We start from the raw sequence: 17705 nt of genomic DNA, 5'->3' as shown, positions 1-17705 counted from the left end.
AGATGGAGCTGATAAACAGCTGCCCTGGACACAGAATTGACCTGCGACTCCATGAATAGATGTGAGTCCAAAATGACTCCCAGGCTGCGCACCTGGTCCTTCAGGGGCACAGTTGCCCCATTCAGGGCCAGGGAGTCCTCCACACCTGCCTGTCTCCTGTCCCCCCAAAACAGTACATCTCTCTTGTCAGGATTCAACCTCAATCCATTAGCCGCCATCCATCCTCCAACCGCCTCCAGACACTCACACAGGAGCTCCACAAGGCAGTTATGAATGGGTCATTTTCAACCAGAACATCTCTCTATCTGCTGAATTCCGTTGCGCTCTGGACAGAGCAGTCCAAGAATTCTGCCTGCCTCTCTGGGCAGATCCCCTTGCCAGAGGGTTTCTGGCATTCCCTCTGCCTGTTTTCCTCCAGCGAGGTTGATTTGCCACGCTCATGCCTTACATGGTCAAAACGGCCTTCGGGGAAACATAGGAATTTTGGGTCCTGACGTCAGCCCCGCAGCCAGAGATTTGGGTAAAGTGCAGGAGGAGGCTAGAAGGGGGTGGGGAGAGGAAAGGGGGGAGGCATTAGCCCAAGAGCAGGAGCTCCAGGCACATTTCACATTCGCTTGGGGGGCAGACCTGGACGCCCCTCCCTCCCTCCCCTTCATTCTAGGGATTCACCTGGAGGAAAGGAAGCAGGCCAGGTAAGGTGTGGTGCCAGAAGATGCTGGTCAGGTAGGAGATTTTAATGGGGGGGGGCTAAGAATGGTGGGATGTAGTGATTCAGAGTGGAAAAGGAGGAGAGGAAAAGGATGAAGGAGGCAGGCAGGAACGAGGAAGAAGAAGAGCTTGGATTTGATATCCCAATTATCACTACCCGAAGGAGTCTCAAAGCGGCTTTGCCCCTTTCGCTTCCTGCCCCACAACAAACACTCTGTGAGGTTAGTGGGGCTGAGAGACTTCAAAGAAGTGTGACTGGCCCAAGGTCACCCAGCAGCTGCATGTGGAGGAGCGGGGAATCGAACCCGGTTCACCAGATTACGAGTCTACCGCTCTTAACCACCACACCACACTGGAAGGAGGAGAGGAGAGGAGAGGAGAAGATGGAGTGGTCCATGGCAGGTGAATGAATGAATGAGAATGAGAGGCAGGGTGGTGTAGTGGTTAGAGGGTAGGATCTGGGGGACCAGGGTTTGAATCCCCCCACCCTTGGGGTACCAGCCACTGCCTCTCTAAGCACAGACTACCTCACAGGGAGACCCTGGAGGAAAGCTGCTATGTATGTAGGCAATGCTTTGAGCAGCTGCTGAGACGCAGCATTTGATCCTGTTGTATTGCTTTAGTGGCAAAGCTGCAGAGGTCTCTGTCCCCAGGAAACTTACAATCTAAAGTGAGACAGTAGGCAGCCCAGTGGAGACGAGGGAAGCAAATGTTCAGAGGGGCGAATGAGTTTTGTTGCGTTCTGTATCATTAGACGGGGATAAGGACTGGGGTGATGATGTGAAGGCTTCATGAGCCAGGCTTCACTGCATTTTTGTGCCAGTCGCTGCCTCTCAGCTGACCCTACCTCACAAGGTTGTTGTGGGGAGTAACTGAGGAGGGAGAGACCCACAAACACTACCTTAAGCTCCTTGGACAGGAAGATGAAGACATAAACGCTATATAAACAATACTACGCAAGCGACTCGGTCTCGATAGCTCAGCAGGTTAGAGTGTGGGGCGGATAACGCCAAGGTTACAGGTTTGATCCCCGTATGGGGCAGCTGCAGATTCCAGTATGGCAGGGGGTTGGACTAGATGATCCTCAGGGTCCCTTCCAACTCGACAATTCTAGGATTCTATGAACTCAGTAAAGGCAGAATGTCATCTGGTCTTCGTTGTAAGCATCGCACAAGCAAACCAGGATGGAGGTTGGCGACCGTGAGAACAGGGTGCTGGACTAGTAGGGCTGCTGGCCTGATCCAGCCAGGCTCTTCTTATGAGAAGGGAGACCAAGGAAGAGGAAATGAGCAAAAGGAAACTGGGACGAAAGCAGAGCAGGGCAAAAAGCAGGCTGGATTTTGAAAGCGGGGAAGAGAAGAAAGCAGGGAGCAGAAGGAGAGAGAGAGGACAGGGCAGCACACCGCCATAACTCAGGCATGGGATAGCTAAGTAGAACCTCCATGCATAGGGACAGTCTACCTGCCACAGTCCCAGAAGGCTGGGAATGGTGTGGTCTTCCCTAGCCTAGAGGCACCTGCCTCCCAAACACCTTGGGAAGTGCCAGGCTTGGGTCGGGTGACCCTTTCTTTGGTCCTACCTGGCAGGGCTCATTGCGGCTGGACTGAGTGCAGAAGGCGATGGAGCAGTAACACTCCCCCCCCCCACACACAAAAGAGGCTCTATTCTTTGTAACAGGCAGGAATGCGAAGGGCGAAGCCTCTGCTTGATGCGAGCCAGCCGTTTTCTCCCCAGGGGAAGTAAAAGTGGCAGAAGTGGGGCGAGGAGCTGGGTTGGGGGCTGGGGTCGGGCGCCCCCTTCCCCCTCGGCCCCAGCTTGCAGGGAGAAATGGGGCTGGGGTTCGCAAGGGGAGGCACCAGAAACCCCCCCCCCCCAGGCCCTTTCCAGAGGCTCTGTTCAGCGGCTTCAACCACGCTGGCATCTCCAGCGACCTGGCTGAAACCCCGGAGATGTCGTGCGGGAAACATTGAGCTGGATGCAGCTTCCTCCGTTGCAACAGGCAGGAATCCCACCGGTCGAGCTTCCCCCGGCGGCGGGGAGGCGGGAATAGGGACCGCGGAGGCTGCATCGCTCCATCCTTCCAGCCTCCTCCTGCGCTCGGCGGCGGGCGGAGCGAAGCGTCCGCGGGGCGGAGGCTGCTGTGCCGTCCGGGCTGCGCTGGGCTGGCTCGTCCGCCGGCTCCTCCTCCTCCTCCTCCGCTGCTCCGCCGCCGCCTCCTCCGCCGCCGCCGCCCGAGGCTCCCTCCCCGGGCCCGGCGCCGTCCGCTGCCCGCCCGCCCGCCCGCGCAACGCTCCGCTCCGCCCGGCGCAGGTACGCCAAGCTGCCGCGCCTCGCGGGCGCCGCCATCGCCGTCGAGGGCGCAGCAGCGCCCGCTTGGGCTGCTCCCTCTGCGGGGCGGCGGACGCGGGTGGGGGGGAGGGAAGGGGTGGGGTGGGGGTTCCCAAAGGCCCCAGCTGTGCGCCCCCTCCCACTTTCCCCTCTCTCCGTCTGCGTGGGGATTTTGGGGAGGGGGAAAGCTTGGGCGCTCCACCCCCCGGAAGGAGGATCCGGGAGGGGGAGTATAGGGAGTTGGGGGGGGAGGGAGGGAGGGAGGGAGGAAACATGGGGCACCGCCCCCAAGGAGGATCTAGGAGGGGGGCGTTAAGAAAGTGGAGGGAGGATTTGGGGCAGACAGCCCCCTAGAAGGAAGATCTAGGAGGAGTTAGCGGAGTTGTTTTGGGGAGGGACTTTGGACACCTCCAAGAAGAATCTGGGGACGGAAAGGAGTTGTTATGGGGGAAGATATGGGGCAGCCAGGACGAGTTGGGAGGGGGTGTGGTGTTAAGGGAATGCAGGAGGCGACCTGGGACAGCCCCCCCATAAGGAGGACGTGGGAGGGGGAATTAAGGAAATGGGGAGAGATTTAGGGGATCCCCTCCTCAAAGGAGGACGAAGGAAGGTGGGTTAAGGGAGGAAATATGGGCACTGAGATTTAAGGTGCTGAGGGGTTGTCTGCCCTTTTGGGGTCCGGGGAGGGGGCGCCCAAAGAGTTATGGGGGGCTGCGGCGGCTGCTGGCCCCCTTTGCAAGAGAATGTGGGCTCCTGGCTCAAGGAAGTGACCTAGCTTTGTGGCTGAGCGCTTGGCTTTTTCAACTTTCCCAAATGAAGGATGCTGAAAAGTTGTATCGCGGCATATATTGTTGCAACTTGAGTTATAAAAGTTGTTACGTCAGTTGTTTTATTTTGTTTGTTTGTTATTGTTATTATTTAGCATTACCCGGCATTTTCAGAAGGCAAAATTAAAATTCTCTGGTTTCCCCCCCAAAAGCAGCTGATGTGCTTCTTCATCAGACATAATATTGCCAAGCTAAATGTTGCCCGGTTGCAAAAAATAGCAGCAGATTTGAGTTCATCCCACCCAAAAATCTATTTTAAAGAAATTGGCAAAAGTTAAGTTTATTCCCCTAAACATGATACGCCTTGAGTGAAGAAGGCCCAGGTTGGACTGGGAAAGACCCCTAGATTGCAACCCTTATTTATTCCTTGAATCATAGAACTCTATGATTCTATAAGTTGGAAGGGACCCCAGGGGGTCATCCATTCTGACCCCCCTGCACTGCAGGAATCTCAGCTCAAGCATCCATGACAGATGGCCACCCAACCTCTGCATAAAAATGTCCAAGGCAGGAGAGTCCACCATGTCCCAAGGGAGACTGTTCCACTGCCCAACAGTTCTTACTGTCAGAAAGTTCTTCTGAAAGTTTAGTCGGAATCTCCGTTATTGTAACTTGAAGCCATGGGTTCGAGTCCTGCCCTTCCAGAGCAGGAAAATACAAGCATGCTCCCTCTTCCCTGTGACAGCCCTTGAGATATTTGATTTGTATACCGCCCTTTTATCCAAAGATGTACAACATGAAGAACATAAATTCATGGATCATCATCATAAAAACCGTAGAATTGTAGAACTCCCTGCAGTGCAGGAATATTCCTCTGTGGGGATTGAACCCACAATCTTGACATGATCAGCCCCACAACAGAGCTAACTTCCTTGCACATAATAATAATATTTTATTTATGTCCCGCCCTCCCCAGCCAAAGCCGGCTCAGAGCAGCTGATAACAGTAAAAATAGCACAGTTTACATAAAATCACAGTCAATTAATTGAAACACATTCTAAAATCAATTCAGAATCAAATTAATGGCAACCATTGGGCTAGAGTTCTATGAGGATTTCAGAAGGAGAGGGTCAGGCTGTGCCTTGGCCAAAGGCCTGGTGGAACAGCTCTGTCTTGCAGGCCCTGCAGAAAGATGTCAAGTCCTGCAGGGCCCTAGTCAGACAATAATAATAATAGATAGCATAATAAAAAAATAACCATAATAACAGTCCCCTCAGCCATAACTTTAAAAGGACTTACCATATTTTTTGCTCTATAAGACTCACTTTTTCCCTTCTAAAAAGTAAGGGGAAATGTGTGTGCATCTTATGGAGCAAATGCAGGCTGCGCAGCTATCCCAGAAGCCAGAACAGCAAGGGGATTGCTGCTTTCGCTGCGCAGCGATCCCTCTTGCTGTTCTGGCTTCTGAGATTCAGAATATTTTTTTTTTCTTGTTTTCCTCCTCTAAAAACTAGGTGCGTCTTGTGGTCTGGTGCGTCTTATAGAGCGAAAAATACGGTAGATCATTTATAGGCCAAAGGCCTCGGGAAAAAGGAATTTTTTTTCACCTGGTGCCTAAAGACATGTAATGATGACAACCAGGCGATCCTCTGGAGGAGAGCATTCCATAGTCAGGGAGCCACCACAGAGAAGGCCCTTTCTTATCTGGCCACCATACGAACCTCTTGAGATGGGGGGGGGGCATAGAGAAGGGCCACTGATGACAAGCGCAGGGTCCGGATTGGTTCATAGAATCATAGAATCATAGAGTTGGAAGAGACCACAAGGGCCATCGAGTCCAACCCCCTGCCAAGCAGGAAACACCATCAGAGCACTCCTGACATATGGTTGTCAAGCCTCTGCTTAAAGACCTCCAAAGAAGGAGACTCCACCGCACTCCTTGGCAGCAAATTCCACTGTCAAACAGCTCTTACTGTCAGGAAGTTCTTTCTAATGTTTAGGTGGAATCTTCTTTCTTGTAGTTTGGAACCATTGCTCCGTGTCCGCTTCTCTGGAGCAGCAGAAAACAACCTTTCTCCCTCCTCTATGTGACATCCTTTTATATATTTGAACATGGCTATCATATCACCCCTTAACCTCCTCTTCTCCAGGCTAAACATGCCCAGCTCCCTTAGCCGTTCCTCATAAGGCATCGTTTCCAGGCCTTTGACCATTTTGGTTGCCCTCCTCTGGACACGTTCCAGTTTGTCAGTGTCCTTCTTGAACTGTGGTGCCCAGAACTGGACACAGTACTCCAGGTGAGGTCTGACCAGAGCAGAATACAGTGGCACTATTACTCCCCTTGATCTAGATGCTATACTCCTATTGATGCAGCCCAGAATTTGCATTGGTTCATATGGGGAGAGGTGGTCCTTCAGATATTGTGTTCCTGAGTCATGTAAGGCTTTATACGCCAGCACTGGAAACTAACCAAATAGACGGAAAACATTATTATCATGGCTGTGAAGGTTATTGTGATTATTGGGTCATGCATTCAGAATAGATGATGCTGAACTTGCTAGGCCTGGGGAGGTATGGCTCAGCCAAGGGCCGTAGCTCAGCGGCAGGTTGGGCTAAGAGAAAGGCCCTGCCTGAAATAATAATAATAATAATAATAATAATAATAATAATGTAGTACCTCAGGTTACATACACTTCAGGTTACATACGCTTCAGGTTACAGACTCCGCTAACCCAGAAATAGTGCTTCAGGTTAAGAACTTTGCTTCAGGATGAGAACAGAAATCGTGCTCCGGCGGCGCGGCGGCAGCAGGAAGCCCCATTAGCTAAAGTGGTGCTTCAGGTTAAGAACAGTTTCAGGTTAAGAACAGACCTCCGGAATGAATTAAGTACTTAACCCGAGGTATAGTAATAATAATAATAGTAATAATAATAATAATAATAATAATAATAATAATAATAAATTTGTTTATACCCTGCCCATCCGGCTGGGTTTCCCCACCCACTTTGGGCGGCTTCCAACAGAATATTAAAGTACAACAGTCTATTAAACATTAAAAGCTTCAGATGTCTTCTAAAAGTCTGGTAGTTGTTTTTCTCTTTGACATCTGGTGGGAGGGCGTTCCACAGGGCGGGTGCCACCACCAAGAAGGCCCTCTGCCTGGTTCCCTGTAACCTCACTTCTCGCAGGGAGGGAGCAGCCGGAAGGCCCTCGGAGCTGGACCTCAGTGTCCAGGCAGAACGATAGGGGTGGAGATGCTCCTTCGGGTCTACTGGACCGAGGCCGTTTAGGACAGCTGCTGCCCGTGGGTGTAGACAATGCTGAGCTGGGTGAACTGATGGTTTGAGGCAGTTTCGTAGGCTATCCTCACCTGCGCAGAGTCAGGAGCAGAAACTGCCTTCCTCCTGGTCGCTGGGAGCGAATTGCAAAAAGGCTTGTGTTCATAAAAAGGCCTTCCTTTGCCTTCTCCTCTTCCCAGGCCTCAGTGGGTCGTGTTGGAGAAATGGGCCTGTGATAGCTCAGTTGGTAGAGCACAAGATTCTTAACTTCAGGGGCGTGTGTTTGAGCCCCACGTTGGGTAAAAGATTTCTGCTCTGCACAGGGTTGGACTAGATGACCCCTGTGGTCCCTTCCAACTCTTCATTTCTGCGATTTCTATGAACATGTGGCTGAGCATTTCCCTTTCTTCATTTACGAAATCGTATGTGCCACTGAATTGACAAAAGCCTCCAAGCAGTTCCTTTGTTTATTCTGATTTATTGCGTCTCTATGCCACCTTCTTGTCCAAGGAGCTCAAGGCAAACATACGTATTTTCCTCACAAACAACAACCCTGTGAGATAGGATGGCTGAGAGAAGGCCGTGACCGGTCTCACACCTAGTGTACTTCTTGGCTGAGTGGGGATTTGAACCCAGGTCTCAGCCTGACAACTGCAGCACACTGCCATCCGGTTTACACAGGAGGATACAAAATATTTGTTAAACACTCCAACCCCAAACGTTGTCAAAAAAGAGGAGGTGTAAAAATAAATAAATATTGAAATATAAACCTGGTCAGCAGCTTAGGAAAAAAAAAATGCATGTACTGTAACAGAATGGCATGTTAAAGTTATGTGTCTGGGTTAGCTTGCCTAAATTAAATACATAAATACATAAATAGATAAATTATTTTGTCTGGCACTGAAAAATCTGCACATGTGTGTAGCAATCTTTCAGCTGGGAACCTTTCACTCTTTGCCACAAGTGCAGAAACTTATAATTTTAGCGTTGGGAAGGGATCACCAGGTGTCATCTAGCCCAACCCGCTTGCGAGGCAGCCACAACTTAAGCTCATATCTGGGTAAAGGGTGTGATTGTGTGTGTGTGTGTGATATTGCCCCTATCTGAGTTTAAGGGGGGATTTTTTTTTCTGCATAGACTTATGACCTCAAGGGCTCAAGAGACCTGCTTTTTGGGGTTTGTGGTGCGCTACCCAAGACTGCATAGCCACAAAGGGAGGAGTTTGCAAGGAGCTTGGTTGGGGCATCAGTTGTGGTGACCACAGATGTAGAGTTTGAAAGGTGCAGAAATCCTCGTCAGGCCTGTGCAGGCCTGGCTTATGGATGACGCCAGGTGTGCCGAGCGCAGGTGGGCGATGCTTTTTGTAGGGTGGTGGTGTGTGTGCAAAGGAAAGGTTGTGGGCTCTCCATCTATTTGTGGCTGGAGAAGGACAACGGTTTGGTTTTTTCCGTTGCCTGTGGCGATCTCTCTCATTTCGACTGTGCCACCGTCTTTCCCAGCCAACCAGTTTGGTGGCTTCTAACTTTGCAAAAAACCTCCAAAGTCTGTTTAGTGAAGATGAGGGAGGGATGAGTATGTGAACCGCATCTAGCAATGCTTCAAGTCAAGCCACTTATTCCCCCAAAATCTCTCTGCAGCCCTTGCAGCCGCTGGTGCGTGTATTGATTTGACACATCCGAAACACCCGGATGAGCCTCTGTTCAACCTGTTGAACGGTTCAGCTTGCCCCACTTGGAAACTGGGACTGGTAACTTTGCCAGCTGGAAATTGTGTCTGTCGAAGTGGCTGAGTCAGCAAGAGGCTATCTATGTGCAAATTGATGCCAGAGATGTGCAAACGTGACAAAAATGCGCAGGTCTATGACACATCGATGTGAAAGTGTGTGGGGGTGGGGTGGGGGAGAGAAATCTCTGTTTTGAAATGCTGGTCTCCTGATTGTTGTGGCGGGCCGATGCCCTAGTTCATTTGGCTTGCAAAATAATGTTATGGCACAACATCTCTCAGTGTCAATAAAAAATGTGCTTGTTTTGTGTGCCTGTTAACTATATGGGGTGTCTGTGTTGGGGCTGGGGAAGCATTTCTGCTGGGCAAATGGTACAGGGGCAGGTGTGCTTAGACAGGCAGAGGCTGCGCATGGCTAGGTCATGCCATGCCAATATGTGCAGCAGATATGAGCAGGGAATGGCTGTAGCTCAGTGCTGGAGGAACATCTGCCTGGCAGGTAGAAGGTCACAAGTTCAAGCCCCAATGGCATCTACAGATACGGCTGGGAGAGACTTCTGCTTGAAATCCTGGGGCGCTGCTGCCACTCAGTGTGGACAATCCTGCGGTCAACTTGAGCACAGCACCCTGATCTCACAGTGGCCAACCCATTGCCTTGTGTTTCCTCCTGCTCTGGACTGTAGGACTCGAACCCATGGCTTCAAGTTACAAGAAAGGAGATTCCAATTCAACATCCGTAAAAAAAACTTTCTGACAGTAAGAGCTGATTGACCGTGGAATCTTCTCCCTTGAAAGGTGGTGGACTCTCCTTCCTTGGAGGTTTTTAAGCAGAGTTTGGATGGCCATCTGTCATTGTTTTTTTTTAGCTAGAATCCTGCATTGTAGGGGGTTGGACTGGATGGCCTTTGGGGTCCCTTCCAACTCCTAAGATTCTTCTGCAGGCAGGACCCAAGTATGATAGTGCACACCCAGTGAGTGTTTCATTGCCGTTGTCAAATTTATTGCTCTCCTTTCACCAGGAGGTGAACCATAAGCGGTAAACCGAGGACAAACCTTGGATACAAACTCATGGCTCCTCTGGAGTCAGACAAACCATAACCCCGGGTTCAGGCGCAATGCTGCGCTAAACCATGGCTTAGCTCTGGTTGGTCTGACAGTTGCGCAACCAGGTGAGGGGTTAAGTGGCTGTGATTTTTCCTGTGAATACCTATAATCAAATCATTTATGGCGATCTTTGCAGCCATTTCAGCACATGGGTGAAGACACCTCGTGTTCACACAGGCTTTTATGTTTCACAGTCTACAGGTTTTCTCCCCATTTTTTTTTATTTAACATTTTAAAAATAGTTTTAGAGTCATAGAATTGTAGAGTTGGAAGGGAGCTAAAGTGTTACCTTGTCCAACCCCTTTGCAGTTCAAGAAAGCACAGGTAACTACATCTGCATGCTCACACATTCATGGTTAGTCATGGTTTGGCTTAGCCTTGGGTTATTGCACAGAACACATTATTATTATTACTTTTTTATTTCTACACCTCTTTATATATATATTTTTAAAAAACCTCAAAGCTGTTTACAACCTACATTAAAGTATCAAATAAAACAACCCCAGATAAAACATCACTGAAGAAAGTCAAAGTTAAAATGCACATACAGCATAATTAGCAAGAGAATATTTTATTATCATAAGCATAGAACGTATCTGCTGTTGAGGCTGCCTATCCGGCGGTGGTTCATGGTGGCGGTGGAAAGTCAGGCTCGATGACCTGGGTCTGCACTAAGAGGAAGCCAAGATGTTCTCTGGCTTTTTCAACAGTGGCAGCTTTTGTAGCTGGAGTCAGTCTGGGCTTCACCCTTCCAGGCCAGGTGGAAAATAGCCTGCAAGGCAGGGAGCAGATCTTCCAGGACTTGCCATCCATACCAGAGGAATGGACTGAATTGTGTTTGGTGGGGAAAGCCTCCTTGATCTCCCTCGGTGGCCCCAGGGCTTATTCCTATTTCCCTCGGGGAGAGGCGGTGCATGTTTTGCATGATACAGCGCAAAACACCAAAAGGAGGAACAGCCCTTTCAGGTGGTTTCCCATCGCCTGCTCTGCTTCTCCAGAAGGGAGTGGCAGATTTTCCCAGCTAGATGAGTCTTCTCCTAATTTTATTTTTGATTTGCGCTCTGTTTGAGCTGCCAAACCTTGTTCCCCTGCTCCTTTGTGGCTCAGTTGGCATCTCTGCTCTCTCTCGGGGGCTTTTCCCGGTGAGTGGAAGGTGCTGATGCATGGCAAACTCAGCCGACCATTACTACATTTCCAACATGAGATTGTCTCTGGCTGTGCAAAACGAGTCGGATGAATCTTTGCAGAAGCTCCTCCCAAATATAGTTTGCTGGGATTTTGGGATTAGTATCCCCCTGATAAAAGGTAAAGGGACCCCTGACCATTAGGTCCAGTCGTGGCCGACTCTGGGGTTGTGCCGCTCATCTCGCTTTATTGGCCGAGGGAGCCAGCGTACAGCTTCCGGGTCATGTGGCCAGCAGGACTAAGCCTCTTCTGGCGAACCAGAGCAGCAGTTGGCGGTTCGAATCCCCACGACAGGGTGAGCTCCCGCTGCTCGGTCCCAGCTCCTGCCAACCTAGCAGTTTGAAAGCACGTCCAAGTACAAGTAGATAAATAGGTACCACTCCAGCAGGAAGGTAAACAGCGTTTCCGTGTGCTGCTCTGGTTCGCCAGAAACGGCTTAGTCATGCTGGCCACATGACCTGGAAGCTGTACGCTGGCTCCCTCGGTCAGTAAAGCAAGATGAGCGCCGCAACCCCAGAGTCGGTCACGACTGGACCTAATGGTCAAGGGTCCCTTTACCTTTACCTATCTTGCAGTAGGGACGCGGGTGGTGCTGTGGGTTAAACCACAGAGCCTAGGACTTGCTGATCAGAAGGTCAGCGGTTCGAATCCCCACGACAGGGTGAGCTCCCGTTGCTCTGGTGACGGGAAGAGTTAGAGGCCAAACAAAACAAAAACAAAACAAAACAAAAAGTCCACAAGGAATGGAGAATATTTAAAGAATATTTGAAGAACCATGGTATAAAGGTAATCTCCTGGTAGACTTAGAGAGAGCCTTGTAGTATATTGTGTAATTGACAATTTACATAGAAATACGATAAAAAAATAGAAGAAATAAGTAACTGTGCGATAACTGTGTGTATCTGACGAAGTGTGCATGCACACGAAAGCTCATACCAAGAACTAACTTAGTTGGTCTTTAAGGTGCTACTGGAAAGAAAAATTTTTTTTTGTGCGATAAAAGTGTATTTAACAGATAACATACAATGAGAATGTTTGGAAGTGTATGCACACGAAAGCTCATGCCAATAACAAACTTAGTTGGTCTCTAAGGTGCTACTGGAATGAATTTTTTTATTTTGTTTCGACTATGGCAGACCAACATGGCTACCTACCTACATCTTGCAGAAATATGTGTTGAATGGTCTCTTTAAATGTGAAGGTTCATTATTGTTCCACAAGATGTGTATTTCTTTAAGGGCTAGAGCAAATAGCGAGACCCAGTTTTACAGCTGTGAAACAGTATAGCAGGTGCTGCTAAGTTGTGTTAATTAAGTTGTGTCAGCAATTGGGTATAGTATATAAAGAGCAGCACCTAGCTCTCTCAGTACCCTGGTGGATGGGTTGGGTCTTGCTTGTTGAGATATTTAGTGTAAAAGGAGTTTTTGTTTTTGTTATTAAAACCTTGATAAAGTTATTTTTTCGAGTTCCTTGTAATGCGTGGTCTCCCCGGCAAGCTTTCTGCAACGCAACTAAACTGCAAATAGCCAACAGGCAACCCCCTGTTTTAGGGGCTACTGATATGTGCACAATAGCTCACAGCACTGATCCCGGAAGTAACCTGGAAATGTCATAAAAGGTGTTTCTAAAAGGGCAAAGCGGGGGAGGGGTGGGGTGGCACGGGCTGCTTTCAGACTGTTTCAGTTGCATGCGATTTCACACAGGCTCGCAATGACCCGGAATGCAACCCGCAAGCAAATCAGGGGTTGCCTGTATATTAGGCATAACTGGGCATACCACAAAATATATGTATCAGCAGAAATCCACATTCTCAGTGGTACTCACTTTCGAGTAGATTTTTGCAGGACCAATGCAATGAACGTACTTACGCATGAGCAAACCCTTCCAAGCTCTGAGACACCAGCTTCTTGGTGCTAAGGATTGCAGTCTGAATTAAAGGTACAAACGATACAGGAGATGCAAAAAATGAAGGCCCAGTGGTTCCCCCGAGGCATCTTGTGTCTGGGCAGGTGGCCGGTCCCTTTCCTAAGGTGCAGGATAGAGGACCAAAGATCTGATTCTCGCTCTGTTGCTTGCGGTTGCTTTTAGACAGAATGCACTGGCAGAAGACCCTGGCAAAGTCTTAATGCACATGGACCTATCTGAATTGCCAGCAGGGCACTGAAGGTCTCAAGGAGGAGAACGAGGAATCTTGCCAACTTTCTTACGGTTTATGAAAGCACCCTCAGCTCGTCAATTGGTGCTGGCTCTCCCAAGGCCGCCAGGTGAGTGGCTTCATTTCTGAAGACTTTGTGATTTACAAATACTGGGTTGTGCTAGGCAAAGGACAGGACAGGTAGCTGTGTTGGCTCAAGAAAAACGCCAGATCCATCATCAGGCGAGGCTTTAATTAGACCTGCCAAATGTCACACAATAGCATTTCAACACTGTTTTTAACACTTTTCCGAGCTCTTAAGGCTAGAACCCGTGGACTTCCAGAAAAGCTGAATGTTGGAAGGTTCGGGACCAGGGCCAGATTTAGGTTTGATGAGATCCTAAGCTCATGAAGGTCATGGGGCCCTTTATATGTCCAGCTGTCCTTTGCCAACAACAAATTGTCCCTGTTTCTTGTGTTGAATATATGCTATATGGTAATTTATGGACCTCATAGGTATCTCAAGCCATTTGCACATGTTGCCCTGCAACCAGTCCATGCAGAATGTAGGCACCCTATATATTGTTGTTTAGTCGTTTAGTTGTGTCCGCCTCTTCGTGACCCCCTGGACCAGAGCACACCAGGCACTCCTGCCTTCCACTGCCTCCCGCAGTTTGGTCAAACTCATGTTGGTAGCTTCGAGAACACTGTCCCACCATCTCGTCCTCTGTCATCCCCTGCTCCTTGTGCCCTCCATCTTTCCCAACATCAGCGTCTTCTCCTGGGAGTCTTCTCTTCTCATGAGGTGGCCAAAGTCTTGGAGCCTCAGCTTCAGGATCTGTCCTTCCAGTGAGCACCCTATATATAGAAAGGAGCAAACCAGTGATATTTGAGGGAGCAGGCTAGCAGGCGGGGCCCATGACTCACATCATAGGAGCCAACACAACACAAAACACTGTTTCTGCATGTAGGTTTTATTTTATTTGTTTTTTATATTTTGGAAATGTACATTCAGTTTCTCCCCCCCCCTTTAATTTTTTGGGGGCCCCCAAGAGAGTGGGGTCCTAAGCTAGAGCTTGTTTAGCTTATACGTAAATCTGGCACTGCTCGGGACAGATGAAAGGAGGGACGCCGTTCACGCAGCGCCTAATCAAACTGCGGAACTCCCTCCCACAGGAGTCTGAGACGGCCACACACCCATGGAATCGTAGAATTGTACAGTTGGAAGGGATCCTGAGGGTCATCTAGCCCAACCCCCCTGCAATGCAGGAATAAGAGGATTGGGCAAATCCATGGGGCAGGAGAGGGCTATCAATGGTTACTACAGTCAGGGCCATCTTAAGCATATTCAGTGCCGTGGTGAAAGATCCTTCCAGCGCCCCCCCGGAAGCTCCAAAACAAGGGAGGGGCAGTAGAAAATGTCCTCTGCCTTTCCCAACACCCTGATCCATGGCGTGGCGATCCAGCAGGAGAACGTGCTGGCGGACATGTTCTATGGCATCAGGGCGCCTGAGAAGCCAGAAGGAGGGAGGAAGCAGAAGGAGGACAACGACCTCTGCATGGATTTCTCTCCTCCTGTAGAGGCTTGGGAGGGAAGCTGCAAGCCCACCCGCCCGCCATATAGTTGGCGGGGCACAGCTGGCGGGCGTTCAGGGAAAGGGGAGGCCTCCGGCAGAGCCGCGCAGCTCCCTCGCTCGCTGGGGCGCCCCTGAGAGGCCGGCGCCCTTGCACAACGAACCACTAACACCAATGGGGAAAACGGCTTTGACTACAGTTGCAGGCACTGTGGGAATAGGATGCTGGACTAGATTCCTGCATTTTGGGGGGGTTGGACTGGATGACCTTTGGGGGTCCCTTTCAACTCTGATTCTATGACTAGATGGGCCATGGACCTGATCCAGAGGGCTCTTCTTATGTTTTCGACGTTGAAACAAGTGGGAAGACAGTAGGAGGAAACAAAAGTGGTTGGATATTGTAGCCGCAGAGTTTTCATTCTGTCTCAGGGTATGTGGGAGGTGGTAGCAGATGATGAGATTAGGTTGCACCATGTGGGTGCCAGGGAGCCTCTGGGCTGCAACCCAGGCTTGCTGGGACAAAGAAAATGACAGGGGTCGATCACTTTTGAAACTATAACACCCAGCTGTCCCTTGGATCTTAGGCAGAAGGCACAGGTCATCTGGAAGGTTGAGAACAGAAGCAAAAGTGAAACTAGACAGCATTTATAGTAACAAAGCTGGGAATGAATTTTAGACTGCATACTAGGGCGACCGCATACTGAGCAATATGGCCGGTCTTCAATATGGCGTTATATCAGCAGCCAAACATTGCAATACAGTAGTCCTTGCAGTTACGTAACCCTCTGGTTACGTAAACTTCAGGATGCAAAAGTGGCAAACCTGGAAGTATTTGACCGAGTTTCTCCCTGCGCACATGCGTAGAAGTGGTCCTCAGGCTGTAGAAACCTCAGGATCCGACCAAACCCCCAGAACGGATCCCATCCGCAACTGGAGGTACTACTGTATATTGATATACCACGATATCCGAAATAAGGAAGGAACTATGCAGAGGTGAACAGGCAAATGTCCTGGCAACTGCTACTAAACCGGATGAGTGACAGTATTATCAATCATCACAAACTCAGTTTCATCAGCAGGCAAGCCAGAATGCATCCCAACAGGACTTTTGGGTTTGGACTTGGCTATCAAATGGTGATATTTGGATTAATCAGGTTCGGCAGGCAATGAAGAGCACATCTTTCCACCATGGTTAGCTGATTTCTGATTTCCACTTTTTATATGGTTCATATTTTTAGGTATGGCTATTCTGAGCCACTTTGATTTTTTTCTTTTTTGATGAATTAGCAGTATATGAATATTTTTCTATAAATAAGACTGATAAAGTGAGAAACTTAAATGGACAGATTAGCCCATCACTCACTTGTCGTTCAGATTGTGCCACCACATCTGTATGTATCCTTTCGTAGCATTGGGTGCTGGATAGGGATGGGAGCAGTTTGGTTCAGTTGGCATTTTATGGTGAATCTTCCAATTTGGGGCTTTCCAAAGCAACAGGTGATCCAAAACTTGGCCGCCTTTCGAAATTTGCACATATTTGAATTCTTCAATGCAAAATGCATATATTAGGGGAAAACCGAGCTTAGCAAGAGCTATTTTAGTGTAAATAACACCCGGAAACGTTTGTGTTTATGTCATGAAATTTATATGCCGCTTGAATGTAGAAAGGCAACAAAACCCTCAAAGTAGTTGAAACACATTACATTTGGGGAAATTCCTTGCAAAAATATGCACATTGGTCAAAACTGCATGCAAGAATGTGCTCATTAGGAGAAATTTGCCCTGAAACGCTGCTGAAATTTCCACGAGGGTTTTCTCTCGCTAAAGAAATTGCAGATTGTTGCAGCGGGGTGAAGAACTGAATTTAAGGTTGGAAAGATGGCAGACTGAGGGAACTGTGATGGACTAGCCTTTTCCTCCCTTGTACTGAATGGCCCTCTGCATTTTTCTGGGGCCTTAATATGACTCTTGACTCACAGGTTCCAGTGGACGGCTACCTTGAGCTGGCCCGGCTTGTCCTCGGCTCCTGAATGCTCCCAGAACTACCTAGGCAGGGCATGGGAAAAAGCACCACACGATCCCCGCAGTGCCAACACGCTCCTCTCCAAATGGTCCACACCCTTCCGATTGCTGCAGACAGTTTTCCCCCTCCTTCCCCGTTTGCTTTCCTGACAGCCGTGTGAATTTCTTTAATGCAAATCCTCTGGCGGGATGTTCTGTGCTCTGCCTTTTGGTGCTTGTCCCTGCTGGATTCTCTGTTGATTTATGGATTCCGTTTGTCGGAGAGCAGAAATCGGAAGGGCGTTGCTCCCCCTCATGGCGGGGGAAGCATCCTTGCTGTACCCTGACCTTCCTAGAGAAGCTTTCTGTTCTGAACACCTCATCTTTCCTTCTGAATGTGACTGTTGACCCAACTTGGTGCCCCAACTCTTCAGCTGTGGCTCGCGATCTACAAGCAAGTACAGTAACTAGAACCGTGGGCTCCCACTGAAGCTGAATTTTGGAAGATTCAGGACAGACAGAATGAAAGGTCTTCTTCACGCAGCAGGAGGCAATGTTGGCCACCAACCTAGATGGTTTAAAAAGCTTTTCACAGAGGTGTGGTTCCTTGGACATGACACTGTATAGCTTCCTGGCCAACAGCACAGAGTGAAAGCTCATTAAATAACCAAGATCATCCAATCCCTCAGCAAGCAATTTAGGACGAAGGCTTGACAAATAGGTCATTGGGAAGCAGCTCTCAGATCTCACGAAAATGATTTACCCATGCCTGGGTTATAGTGCTTTAGGCCATTTGAGAAGTCCCACCCAAGGAGGGGAAAAAATGTGCATGTAGAAAACCAAGATGTCAGGGACAGCTTCCCCCCTGAGTTGCTGACTTTCTGCATGCAAGGAAATTTTTATT

General features: G+C 49.2%; 1 protein-coding gene across 3 annotated transcripts in view; it reads left to right on the top strand.

Moving 5' to 3' along the window:
* Nucleotides 1-523: 523 nt before the first annotated feature.
* LPP (LIM domain containing preferred translocation partner in lipoma) overlaps nucleotides 524-17705 on the top strand; it is a 300501-nt gene continuing 283319 nt past the window's right edge. The window contains exons 1-2 of one of the 3 annotated variants that reach the window (XM_083612854.1): nucleotides 524-692; nucleotides 13181-13356. The gene's annotated coding sequence lies outside the window, so the exon portion shown is untranslated. Of the gene's footprint in view, nucleotides 693-2909; nucleotides 3019-13180; nucleotides 13357-17705 lie in introns of those variants that run through there. The other 2 variants (XM_083612851.1, XM_083612852.1) reach the window with 2 other exon arrangements.

The sequence above is a fragment of the Podarcis filfolensis genome (genome assembly GCF_964270895.1).
Source record: "Podarcis filfolensis genome assembly, chromosome: 5".
Classification (NCBI taxonomy): Eukaryota; Metazoa; Chordata; class Lepidosauria; order Squamata; family Lacertidae; genus Podarcis; species Podarcis filfolensis.
This window is presented reverse-complemented; position numbering and strand designations above follow the sequence as displayed.